We start from the raw sequence: 12,985 nt of genomic DNA, 5'->3' as shown, positions 1-12,985 counted from the left end.
CGTCAGTGCTTAGCACATGTGGATTGTAAATCAGCTGATTAGCTTTTGTGTATTCTATTATGAGTGTCGGTCAATTGAGATGCCACACTAGAATATGCTTATACATGTTGGTACGTTTTACGTATACAATGTTACACTTTCCCCTCTTTAGTGTTCGTATTACATAGGTACAATTCTTTAATTCCATGTTGTACTTACATTCTTATAAAATGAAATATATGTTTAATTTACATTTTGTTTCTGGTTCTTAAATTGTATTTTTTTTTGTTTCGGTTTCATTGGCCTTTCTATTTTCATTAGATTTTTCCTAAATGTCTTTGATACCTAATGCCTCATTTCCCGAGTCTTGGGCCATGTTTTCTTCAATTTCTTGGTCCGATTGTATTACCGGATCTTCAGGTATCGAATTTGACTTTTCAGGAGAAATCTTATGTGTATAATCGTCTAACAAACTAGAATCATAACTTGGATTTTCATTTTCCTTATACTTAATAATCTGATTTATATGCCTTTTCCAAGGTTTACTTACATAACATACTTTTACCAGATATGTTTGCTTTCCAAGTCGTTTAATTATTGAACCTTTAGACCATGAAACCTTACCCGGAACCGAATAATTTTTTGTTACAACCATTTCTCCCATTTTGAGTTCGGTATTTCTTGCGCCGGAGTAAAATTTCTTTTGGTCGGCCTGACTTTTTAACACTTTCTTTTTTACACAGGCTTTAGATGTCCCTTCTACTTGTCGTTTAGGATTTATGAGATCCAACCGCGTTTGCAGCTGTCTACCAAACATAAGCTGAGCAGGAGAGACACCTGTGCTTGTATGCTTCGTATTTCGATAGTCGAGCAGGAATCTTAAAACAATATTCCGAAACTGTGAAACCTCCGATGTGTACAAACTCTTCTTTAAAGCGTTTTTCATTGTCTTTACTAAATTCTCTGCTTGTCCGTTTGTAGCGGGATGCCCCACTGGGCTTGTGATATGAGTGATTGAATTTCGGTCAACAAAGTTTTTGAATTCTTTCGACATAAACGCGGTACCATTATCTGAAACGATTTCTTGCGGTAACCCGAATCTAGCAAACAGCTCTTTCAATGCAAAAATCGTTGCACTACTTGTTGTATTATTTCCCATGTCCAAACACTCAGCCCACTTACTGTAACTGTCAACTACTACCAAACACCACCGTTTACAAAAGGGTCCAAAAAAATCAATGTGTATGCGATACCATGGCTGCTTTGGCCATTTCCACGACATAAGTTCTTTCTTTCTTGGATTATTGCGGTTCATTAAACAGGGTTCACAAGCGCTAACCAGCTTTTCCAAATCTTTACTTTGATTTGGCCACCAGCAGCTTTCCCTCGCCATGGATTTTATTTTACAAATTCCCATGTGCGTCTCATGCAGAAAATTAGCTACCCTGACTCTGAGTGTTTCCGGAATTACGATTCTGTAACCCCAAAAAACGCACCCGTTTTCTTCTGATAACTCCAACCTACGTACAAAAAATGGTTTTAACAAGGAATCCGTAATTTTATCTGGCCACTTCGTTTGGATGAACTGACTCACTTTCTTCAACGACTCATCTCCTAAAGATTCCTTCCTGATCAGTTCTGCGTTTACTGGAGAAGAGTTGACTTCCTTAAAAAAATTCAGAGCTACGTTATCAATGAGATCACCAGATTCTTTTATTATACTTGAAGGATTTCTAGAAAAATAATCCGCTACATTTTCATTCGATCTGATGTGCTTGATCTCAAAATCGTATCCTGACAAGGTTATCGCAATGCGTTGTAAACGATTAGCTGCATAAACTGGAATCCCCTTCTTTGGGTTAAAAATGTAATGCAATGGCTTATTATCCGTTACAAGCTTAAAATGCCTACCGTACAGATAATTATGAAATTTCTTAACCCCAAACAAAATTGCTATGGCTTCCCTATCTAATTGTGAGTAGCGCATTTCCGCAGCGGACAATTTCCGTGAAGCGAATTCAATGGGTACCTCATACCCCTCTGCAGTTACCTGCGACAAAATTGCACCAAGTCCTACTGGACTTGCATCGACGGTTAACTTCGTTTCGTAACCTGGGTTGAAATGCGCTAGACATTTATCTGCTTTCAATGCTGCTTTTAAGCGGTCAACTGATTTTTTACATTCCTCTGTAAAGCTAAATGTTTCATCCGCTTTCAGCAATTTATACAAGGGCGCACACATTGTTGTGATATTAGGAATGAACTTCCTGTAAAAGTTCACAACACCCAAAAAAGCCTGCAACTCTTTGACATTGTTTGGATACTGTATCTTATCGATTTCTTTTACCTTGTCCGGATTCGTATGCAAGCCGTGTGTGTCGATTACATGCCCAAGGTATGTTATTTCCTTGGCAAAAAATTCACACTTGTTCAATGCTAACTTGAAACCCGACTTTTCTAACACTTGCAGTACTTTTTCAACTCGTTCAATATGAGTTTTCCTATTTGGAGCTGTAATTAGAATATCATCCAAAAACACTACCGTTCCCTGTAAATTCATTAGTAAACTCTCCATTATCTTTTGGAATATAGCTGGTGCCGAAGCTAACCCGTAAATCAACCTAGTGTATTGGAATAAGCCTTTTGGAGTAGAGATCGTTGTAAGCTTTTTTGATACCTCGTCTAAAGGGATTTGTTGATAAGCCATTGATAAATCAAGCTTGGTGAATTCCTCACCGCCGTGAAGTTTTGCAAAAATATCCTCTATACGAGGCAAGGGATACTTATCTACCCTCAACTGTGGGTTTAGCGTAACTTTAAAATCGCCACAAATTCTAACGTCGCCAGTTTTCTTCAAAACTGGCACTATTGGAGTACCCCACTCCGCATACGAAACTGGCTCTAAAACTCCTAGATCTATCAATTTGTTAACTTCATTTTCTACCTTGCTCTTAATTGCGAGAGGAACGACTCGTGGAAAAAAAATTTCGGCGTATAATTTTCTTTAAGTTTCAATGTTGCCTTGCCTTTATTAAAACAGCCTAAGCTGCCGTCAAATAGATTACGAAATTTATTAAATATTTGCTCCCTAGCACCAACATCGACCTTGGTATAGTTCAATTCTGCAAGATTCAACTTAAATGTTTGTACAAAATTGCTACCCAGCAAAGGCGGGCCCCCGTTCTCTATGACCACGAATGTTACCAAGTGACTACAACTATTATACGCAACCATCATATCACAAACACCAACGGAATTAATTGCTAAGCCATTATATGTTTTCAAAACAATATTACACGGTTTTAGACTGCGTAATGAAAAGTAAGTTTTAAATGTAGCGCAAGATAGTACGCTGTACTCTGATCCCGTATCCAATTCCAGGTCTAAAGGTGCATTGTCTACATGTACTCTAACCTTAATAGGGCCATCTGAAACACTTCTCATCGAAAATAAAGGTGCATCAGAATTATCGACATAGTTAAATTTTTCATTCTTTTTCTCACTAGGGCACATGTTCTTTAAATGACCTTTGTTATTACATTTATGACACTTATAATTCCTAAATTTGCAATCACGACTTAAATGGTTTGCATACCCACATACTGCACACGTCTGCTTCTGTTGCTTTTGTTGTTTTTGCTTAGCCGCCCCCACTCGTTTGTTGCTTTTGTTGCCTTTTATGTAATTTAAGCTATCCTCTGTCTCACGTTTCACCTCGGTCTCACGTTTCACCTCGGTCGTTGCATTTTGCTTCCGAATGTATTCTGCTGCATTAGCAATTTCCACCACACGTTGCATAGTGCAGCTCGTAATATCTTCGAGAAAAATCTTGTCCCTTGCTGGCCCTCTTTCAAGGCCCATGACAAATTTGTCGCGCATAGCTGTGTCCAAGAAATTCCCGAATTTGCAATGAATTGCTAAAGCTCTTACCCGTACAGCCCACTCATTAACGCTCTCCGTGACTTCTTTGCTGGCACTGTAAAATTTTTGCCGTTCTGCAAAGCCTGATGGAGGCTTAAAATACTCGCTTAGAACTTCTACGCACTTCGCAAACGACGTAGATTCAGCTTCTGGCTTTAGCGGGTTGAGTAAATTCTGCAGCAAAATATAAGACTTTTCGGACAGCGCGGTTAACAAAATCGCCTTCTTCCTTACTGCCTCGGAAATCCTATTTCCCGTGAAAAACTGTTGTAATTGTGTAATGAACACTTCCCAGTTATTTTCATTATATTTAAAATGTGGTACGGTGCCAATTATTTGTGCCATTATAATATTTTCCGTCGTCGCCATTGTAATATATTTATTGCTTAAAAATTCAACTTACAATTTTGGCCGCTGAGCACAGAGAAAAGAATATGTAAAACATGTGCATACACAAACGTCAGTGCTTAGCACATGTGGATTGTAAATCAGCTGATTAGCTTTTGTGTATTCTATTATGAGTGTCGGTCAATTGAGATGTCACACTAGAATATGCTTATACATGTTGGTACGTTTTACGTATACAATGTTACATCTTTTAAGTTGAAAACAAATATACTTTATCTTTGAAAAAAGCTGTCCTTTTGATTTTAAAACCATAAAATAACACATTGCAGTGTTTGATTAATTTCGATTAGGCACGAAAAAATTGCTAAAATTGTCAAAAAAAAAAACCCGGAACAAGTAAAGTACCAAAAAAATGCAAAAAATGTACCAAAATCAGAATATCACGAAAAATTATATATATATATATATTGAAGTAATCGATATAAGAGTCTCAAAAAGGTTCCATGAAAATCTTAACAAGTCTCGAAACCTTATTTACAATTACAGACAAATTTGATAATATTAAAGAAAAGCTTTGCCTGCCAAAAAAGGTAGAACTTCTCAAAAAAAATCCTAATAGGTGGCACAGGAGTCGATATGTTTGGTCCGATCATATATTACTTATATGAAAAGGAATAACCCCACAAAACTTTTGCCGATAGGTGGCACAAGAATCGAGACATTTCGAAAATCCGTATTTATAGCCCGATTTGGTCCATATTTAAAAGGAATATTACTTAAATGGAAAGATAACTCTACAAAAAATTTAGCCCGTAGGTGGTGCGTGGGAATATTTTCCTTTCCTACTTAGGCACTAATCAAAGTTGGTATTAATTTTTCTGTTTTTTATTAGATATTGGATTACCAGTCTGTTTCGAAGTGACCAGAATCTTCGTCAAACCTAAGCAATATTTGTAATGTGTAAATATTCGAACATGTTTTTAGCACTGCAGTGGAAACTTTTATGCCAAACCGCAATATACATGTACATATGTATTGTTGCCACTTGCATTTAACGGCAAACTTCAATCAAGTGTATATTCCAAAAAAATTCCCACCCGTCAAATATAATGCTTTCTTTCATCATTAGGCTTTCATTAGAATTTACAAAGTATGCAATTGTTTTAGATCTCTAACTGGTTGCTGACTTCTATTCGCACCTTTGATGTCCTATTTCAAAACATCGACGTAAGTATTTTACACAAATATCAGCCAAACAAAAAAAAAACACGGGATGCTTATCGACTGAGTAACCAACTGGGAGGACATGGGTGAATGAATATGTAAATACATAAAAAGGTTGAATGCGCGCTCAAAGCAGCGGAAATTAAAAATGTAAATTAAAGTTGTCATTAGTGGCGTTACAGTGTTGCGAACAAAAGAAATGTTATTGAAGCAAATATTAAAGACAAAAAAAACAACAAAATGGCGGCAAGGCAATGCGGATGTGCTGAATAAATTTTTGTACAGTGAAATTCCGTATGTGCTTGAGTGTAAGGCGTTGGAATATGTAGTAGTGAGAGGCTGCGCTCAACTGTGAAGGAGGGTCATGGACTTGTGTATGTACCTACATCGTTTGGGTGTGGGTCTGTTTATTGGCAAAATAAGGTTGGGTGGAAGAGAACTTGTGAGAGAACGGCTCAATTGCAAATTTTTGAAAGATATTTTTTACTATTTTAGACTCAGGATGCTATATGTTCTAACTAGCTGACATTTACATAATTTTTTTTTAAGCAGTGCATCCTTTCATATATACTCTTACACAATCTACAGTCGTACATTCGTGCACTTCAAATAAAAACAAAAATTGACAAACATTAAAAAAATCATTCAAGTAATACAGGCACGCCCCAACGCCCGAAAGTATGCATTCACAAGCTATTGGACTTTTTGTTGTACATACATATGTAGCTGTGCAGATGTGCACTGCATTGTTGCACGCTGTAACATTTACATGTATGTATGTACATTAGACAGGATAGCGGAAAAAAGTTTGCAATTTCCCACCCAAACTTAAAAGTCTACTTTGAGAGCATTTTAGGGCCATTTTCGTCCTTGGCGAGTCCTTGAAAAAGCCAAAATCGAAATTTCCTCCAAACTTTGTTTTCTCTGCCTCGATTCCAAAGAGTGATGTGTACGAATCTCACAAGTTGTTTTCTTTTTAGTGGCAATTTTTATTGGCAATCTCGAAATTCATAAGGAATATTGTGTATAAATCTTCAACGCCAATATTTAGTTACTTTTAAATCATAGGACTTTTAAGTTAAGGCGTGCGGCGAGTAAAGAGCGAAATACACCACACAAGCGGTTTGACAAACCAAGCGAAATTTCCCTTTGCTTCAAGCCATTTGTGCTGTGTATGGGGGTGTTTGAAGGTTTGACAAACCGCTTGAGGGAAATTTGAGCAAAAATCAAAATTTTTTGATTTTCTGGCCGCCATGTTGATGTTTGATCAAACCGCTTGCGTTGTGTATAGCAAAATCGCCTCATTCGCAACGAAATTTTCACCGAGTAAGGACGTAAGAGAGGAAAATGAAAGAAAACCACAATATTTAGCATTGCGAACTGGAAGAAAACTAAAATTCTTTGCTTGAACGAGTCATGTTTGCATGGTGTATGGCGAAATGGGAAAAGTAGGTTTGAAGAATGTTTGACAAGCCGCTTGTGTGGTGTATTTCGCTCTTAAATGTGGTAGCTGACTGTGTATGGTGCTACGGGGCGTATACGATACATACACAACTGCGGGTATATGAGCACGAGTTGTTCATTTTACTTTTTTTTAGTATATATTTTTTAAGTTTTCATTTAAATAAAATTTCGCGATGGAATATTTTGCTATATGCAAAACGGAATGCATTGTCTAAGATAGGTGTGCCGCAATTTTTAAACAGCTCAATTTCTACACCACTAAATAAAATTGCAAATTTTTTCCTTTTGAATGGGAATGAACCTAGTCTAGTATACATACATACATATATGTGAATTATGGTGCACCAATCTCCATACAAAAGAAAACTTGCTTTAAGTGGTTCATCGGTTCCACCAAAATATTTAAAACAAATAGTAAAATTTCCGTGAGATGGACCGATATGAATATATCGCTAAAAATAGCATTCTTTTCATTTCGTTTCAACATTTTTATGCAGACCTTTCAAGCCTAAACTTGCATATTATCTGAGGTAATTTTTGAAAATATATTATTTCAAACAAATTTAATTTATAAAAAACTCGAGTTTTGGATGTATTTTCAAATCGGCCCAGCTCACGTAAATTTACAATTTTTGCGAGATATTTTAACGGATGCACCTTAATGTACATACATTAGTCATGCATATTTATATATGTACTTTGCAACTACATAAGTATGTATGTATCTTAGTATGCATGGTATACCCAGGCGTATGAGCAACCAAATATCCTTGCAGCAAAGGTGGAAGGGTAGGCCAGGCTAGCTGCAGCCAGGATATACACACCTTTATATAAAATTTACGTATTTATACAATTTCGAAAACATGCAAAAGTATATGCATCGATTATTTATGCCAGCCTACAACATGTTCGACAACATTGCAGCAATGCTAATGGTTTGGGTTTGAGCTCCTTCCTTTGCCATAGCAAGCAATAATGGGCAGTAAAATTTGGTGTATGTGTGCGTGCGAGACAACAACTGCCAATTTAAAATCGGTTGTCGTGGCTACTATGTTGCTAGACACCACCTCCACCGTTCACCATGCACCCTAACCGCAGCAGCAGCAGCAGCAGCATCATTGCCTCTCATTCCATTTCGTGCCATTGCATTTCATTTTTATAGTCTCGCATCACTTCATTTTATTTTATTGTATTTCATTTCATTTGCATGTTTATTTGTCTTTTTTTTTTGTTTTATTTCATTTATTTCATTTTTAATTCGCGCGCTCAATATCCTAGCACATCCTGCCGTATACATAAACACACATACATATATTCGCACCCCCACCCAGCCAACGCTGCATTACTACATACGCGCCACAGTCAAAATACAAATTTTCGCGCGAAGCCTTACTTAAACGTGTGGATGTGTGTGTGTGTCCAATATCCTTTCGCACTCCACTCGTAATACACGTATCGTCAGTTGCTGATGAGCTGCAATTCACATACATACTCGTACATAAGCGCATAGGCTCTTTATATTAAAGTGGTTGTTTGTTGTCCAGCTTTTGGGTGGACAGGTGGTGGCGATGGCAGCATTGGGCGTAGCGAACGCATTTTCATGTTGATGTTGTTGATTTTATTCATTTCAATTTTATTTTTTGTTTAATGTGTTTTTTTATGGTCATGTTGATGCTGAATGAAGTTGCTGCATACATATGTGGCTGCTGCTGTTTACTGGGCTTTATGGCTGGCCATTTGTATTGCTGTCATTAAATAAATGGTGCGTCAACTGTACTTTTGGCGTGCATATGTATTTTTGTGCATGCACTAATGTATGTCTGCTTGCAGTAAATGCTATATTATACGTACATATGTACAAATTTATGTAAATACCTGTGTATTTAAGTTTGCAAATAAATGTGTTTGTTGCTTGACGACTACCGCATTTAATGCTGTCATTTAGAAACGCAAATATATAATTTTTTATATACATAAAGTGCACATAATTACTTTCAAAACTGCATTTAATGCATGTACATGACTAAATATACAAGTAAAACAGAGTCTCTATACTTGTATGCATTAGTATAGTACATAGCTAAGTTTTGTATTAAATTTCTCCTGAAACTCGTTTAAAACTTATTTATAACAAATTATTTGTATGCTGTGGTTAAGTGCAACTAACGAGTGTACCTATCACCTCAGTAAAGTTTCTTCATGCTTTTGCGAATGGGCTGAGACGTGTCCCTAATTCTAAGGGCTACTGAAATTATTGTATGAAATTTTCATAATGAAAATCCGATGTGCCCAACAGGGGTGAATAAACAGCTGATTAAAAATTTAACGCTTACGGTATGTGCCACGTCACATAGTGGTATAGCTGCATACGCTTTTTGGAAAAAATTCGATCCTCAATATACCGTGTTCGGGTTTCGGTTTAATTTAACATGCATTTTCCTCCCATGCAAACTTAACCTCAAAAACGCCTTAGCGTCTTCTTTTTCAAAAATCGAAACAAAAGATTACGGTCTTCACGTATTTATATAGCTAAGCGATGTTGGAAGACCGAAGGAAAACATATTTTCTCCGGCAAGGCCGGCATTTTTAAAGTATAAGTTAAATGTGCTGGTAAACGATGACGATGATGACAATAGAAATAGTGACTTCTTTTCGAATAATATCGCTGAAATCGGAAAATGTGTAATCGCTATAATAAGCACTACATTGAATACTTATGTTCCCATTCGTCTTAAGATGTACCGAGTGCTCTTTTTGTGAAAAGGCCGTTTATCGCCAAAATTTGTGTTGATTATCGATATTTAAATAAAATAACCGCAAAACATTCGTATCCCATGCCGAACAAGGAAAAACAATTCGCTCAATTAGCCGGAAATATGTACTTTACAATGCTAGATCTCCGGATGGGTTACCCCATCACATTGAAATGGAAGAAATCTCAAAGAAATTCACCGCGTTCGGGACCATCGACGGTCATTTCGAATTTAATCGAATGCCTTTCGGTCTTGTAAATGCACCAGCAGTATTTTTGTGCTTGAGGAATAAAATTGCAGCACAAATGCCAGCTAATGAAGTACTTGTTTACTTGGACGGCACAATTATACCAAGTAAAACTGAACAAGGACTCAGTCGTTTAGAAAAGGTTTTAAAGTCGTTAAAAGACGCAAATCTCACACTACGCATAGATAAATGTAGTCTTCTACAAAAACAGATAGAACATTTAGTTCACGTTATTGACATAAACGGAATTACTCCCGGCAAGAAAAAAATATATATAATCGCGATTATAAACTCTCCCGTACCGAAAAATGTCACTGAGGTAAGAAGATTTATAGATCTCGTTGGTATTTTTCGAAAGTTTGCCGAGGACTATTCTCTAATCGCAAAGCCGCAAATAGACAATAAGCCGCATTTGCGAAGCTCATCAACGTATCGACGGTTGGGCCTGTACGCTCTATACGACCCAAGCGTGTAACATAAAATGCTTACTGATGCAAGCCCCATTGGTATTGCCGGCATTTTACTTCAGTCCCACGGTTTGAAAACGTACAAAGTTCGTTGTGTCGAAAGTTGTACATTGGTGCATTCGGCAGTACTGTCACGACAATGCAGGACATCAGGCAATCGGAAAAAACGTTAGATCGGATCAAGCATCAAGCAGTTCTATTGGTTTCCGCAAATGAGAAAGTACGCCAAGCAATTTATAGCCACATGCAAATTGTCTAGCAATAACAAGCAACGATCGGGAAAAACTGAAGGTTCTTTCCATTATAGCCCAGCCAAACCGATACCTTTTCATTTGATCCACATAGATCATATGGGTCCTTTTTTACGTAGCAAACGAAGAAATTGCTATGTTCTTGCACTTTCCAGCGCCTTCATCAAATTTCTGGTCGTTAAAGCGGTTCGAGTTACCGAAACCCTCCATATCTTGAAAGCACTCAATGGAATGTCAAGCGACATCGGGCTGCCATTGCAAAAAGTCAAGCATTTGAATCCTGTTGTGAAAAAAACAATATCCAGCATACAAAAAGCACAGTACGCGCTCCAAGAGCAACTGGCCAGGTGGAGCATGCGAACCAGACGATTTTGTCATTCTTCCATACAACAACTGAAGAGCCAAAAGATTGGGCCCTCACACTCAGAGAACTGCAATGGACCGTAAATTTGCGGAAAAATGCAACAACCCAAATGAGCCTGTATTTAATTATAATCTTCGAGATATAATACAAAATCAACTTATTCATGCAATCCACCGAAATGAACTAGTATTCACTGAAAATGAGCCCGATTCTGTGAGCGACTCCAAGAAATTAGAGCCAAAGTATCGAGGGCCATACGTAATGCGAAAAGCTTTAGGCAAGGACCGATACCTTCTGAAAGATATCCCTGCCTACCAAGTTACATCGAAGAAATTCAGTTCTGTATATGCATCTGAGAAAATTAAACCCTCGTTTAGGGCTAATAACGAATTGGATATCGACGATGCAATGAATGATGAAGTCGATGCCGATTCACCGTCGGAATGCGCCGAGTTGTCAACTCCAAGAAAGTCTGGCAACATTAGTAGCAACATCGTCATCAGCAGCCGCAATTCATTCGTGGTCGTTGGCCGCGTTATCGTGCAAATAAAATATCTATCTGAACTTATCTTGCAATATAATTACAGTTTTTTTTGTAAACATTAAAGGCATAAACTTGTTAAAATAGACCGGATTCTAGCTTTATTTAATATGAACGCCGTCCTGTACATTAATTGTCTCGCCGCTCATGACAGTTGTGTTTCAATATGTATCGCGCAAAACTATACCTCAGTTTTCAATGGGAACCACAAAGACAGCAATGCACTCACGATCTTCCACGGAGATAGAACTCAAAATTATACATTTGTCAGAAAATGCGAAAAACTATTTCTTATTACTTGCTAATCACATGTTCAAGTGAGACTTTATCTTCGGTTTTTTTTCAACAAATTATAGCAAAAGTTTGCTTCAGCTTTTCATGAAAGATAAATCAAAGCTCTGTGGACACTTTTAGCTCATAATTTCAAAAAGTCCAAATTTTGAATTGTGTCACTTTTGAAGATCGTGCGCGAATCGTTGGTAAATAAAAAAATTCAACTTTATAAGTAAGTTAGAGAAGAAATTATTTGAACTCTTACCTGTTTGGGCTGATTTTGAATCCTTTCGAAACTTTTGTCGCGTTTTTGAATTTGTTTTTTCTGATATTGATTAGTTTTTGTTGCTAAAATATGCTGTCCGAAGTTTAGACCGTCGTAGTGGTAAACATTTTGCACACGACTTCTCTTAAAACTCCACTGCTACTTATTTCAATTTAGTTTTGCTTTACGTTATAGTTTATTTTTGGATATTTTTAATTTTGGTATTTTATAATTTTATTTTTTATTTTTTATTTAGATTACGCATACAATGGAATATTTATTATAATTTTTTTTTGTTCCGAAACTATTTTTTTATTTACGTTTTTGTGCCACAATACATTAATAAATTTGTTGTATATTTGTGTTTTTATAAATTTATTTTGGTAGATGAGTGTTATGTATGTATTTTTCATGCAATTTTCATTTCATTTTCGCATAGACTATCCATGACTTTTAACTTACACTAAAAAATTGTGTCCAAAATTGTATTTGAAAAATGTTTTTCCAAGAATTTCTTTTTTTTTATATATTTTTTAAATATTATGTGCTAACTGGAAAATGCAACTTCGGGTCTTTCGTTGCTTTTGCGCTTTATTTGCGCTACTTTTTTCACTTTTTCAAACGGCAAGATATATTTGTTCTTGTTCTTACTGCACTTCGAATTGCTTGCTTGCTTTTGCAAATCTGCTAGCTGCCGCTTTGTACCGATTTCGTGTTCAATCGAAATACGCTTTCGTCTTTGGAGAAAATCACCTTTTTCAAATTTTCGAAACGGTTTTAACGAGATTTTTAAAAAATGTTTTTTTTCACGCGTTTCTAACGCAAATCCGTTCGAAAGTTTATGTTTTTCGTTTACGCGCACTTTTTTTGTTTGTTTTCTACACTTGG

The 12,985-nt window shown here is 36.6% G+C and overlaps 1 protein-coding gene across 2 annotated transcripts in view; it reads right to left on the bottom strand.

Moving 5' to 3' along the window:
- Positions 1–12,361, bottom strand: part of jim (zinc finger protein jim) — an 80,591-nt gene extending 68,230 nt beyond the window's left edge. For both annotated transcript variants that reach the window (XM_017635441.1, XM_017635449.1), the window contains exon 1: positions 12,098–12,361. The gene's annotated coding sequence lies outside the window, so the exon portion shown is untranslated. The remainder of the gene's footprint in view (positions 1–12,097) is intronic.
- Positions 12,362–12,985: the final 624 nt, after the last annotated feature.

The sequence above is a fragment of the Rhagoletis zephyria genome, unplaced genomic scaffold, assembly GCF_001687245.7.
Source record: "Rhagoletis zephyria isolate East Lansing unplaced genomic scaffold, Rhagoletis_zephyria_1.1 Rzeph_scaffold_00122, whole genome shotgun sequence".
NCBI classification, from domain to species: domain Eukaryota; kingdom Metazoa; phylum Arthropoda; class Insecta; order Diptera; family Tephritidae; genus Rhagoletis; species Rhagoletis zephyria.
Note: the sequence above shows the minus strand (reverse complement) of the source record. Positions and strands in the feature narration are given on the sequence as shown.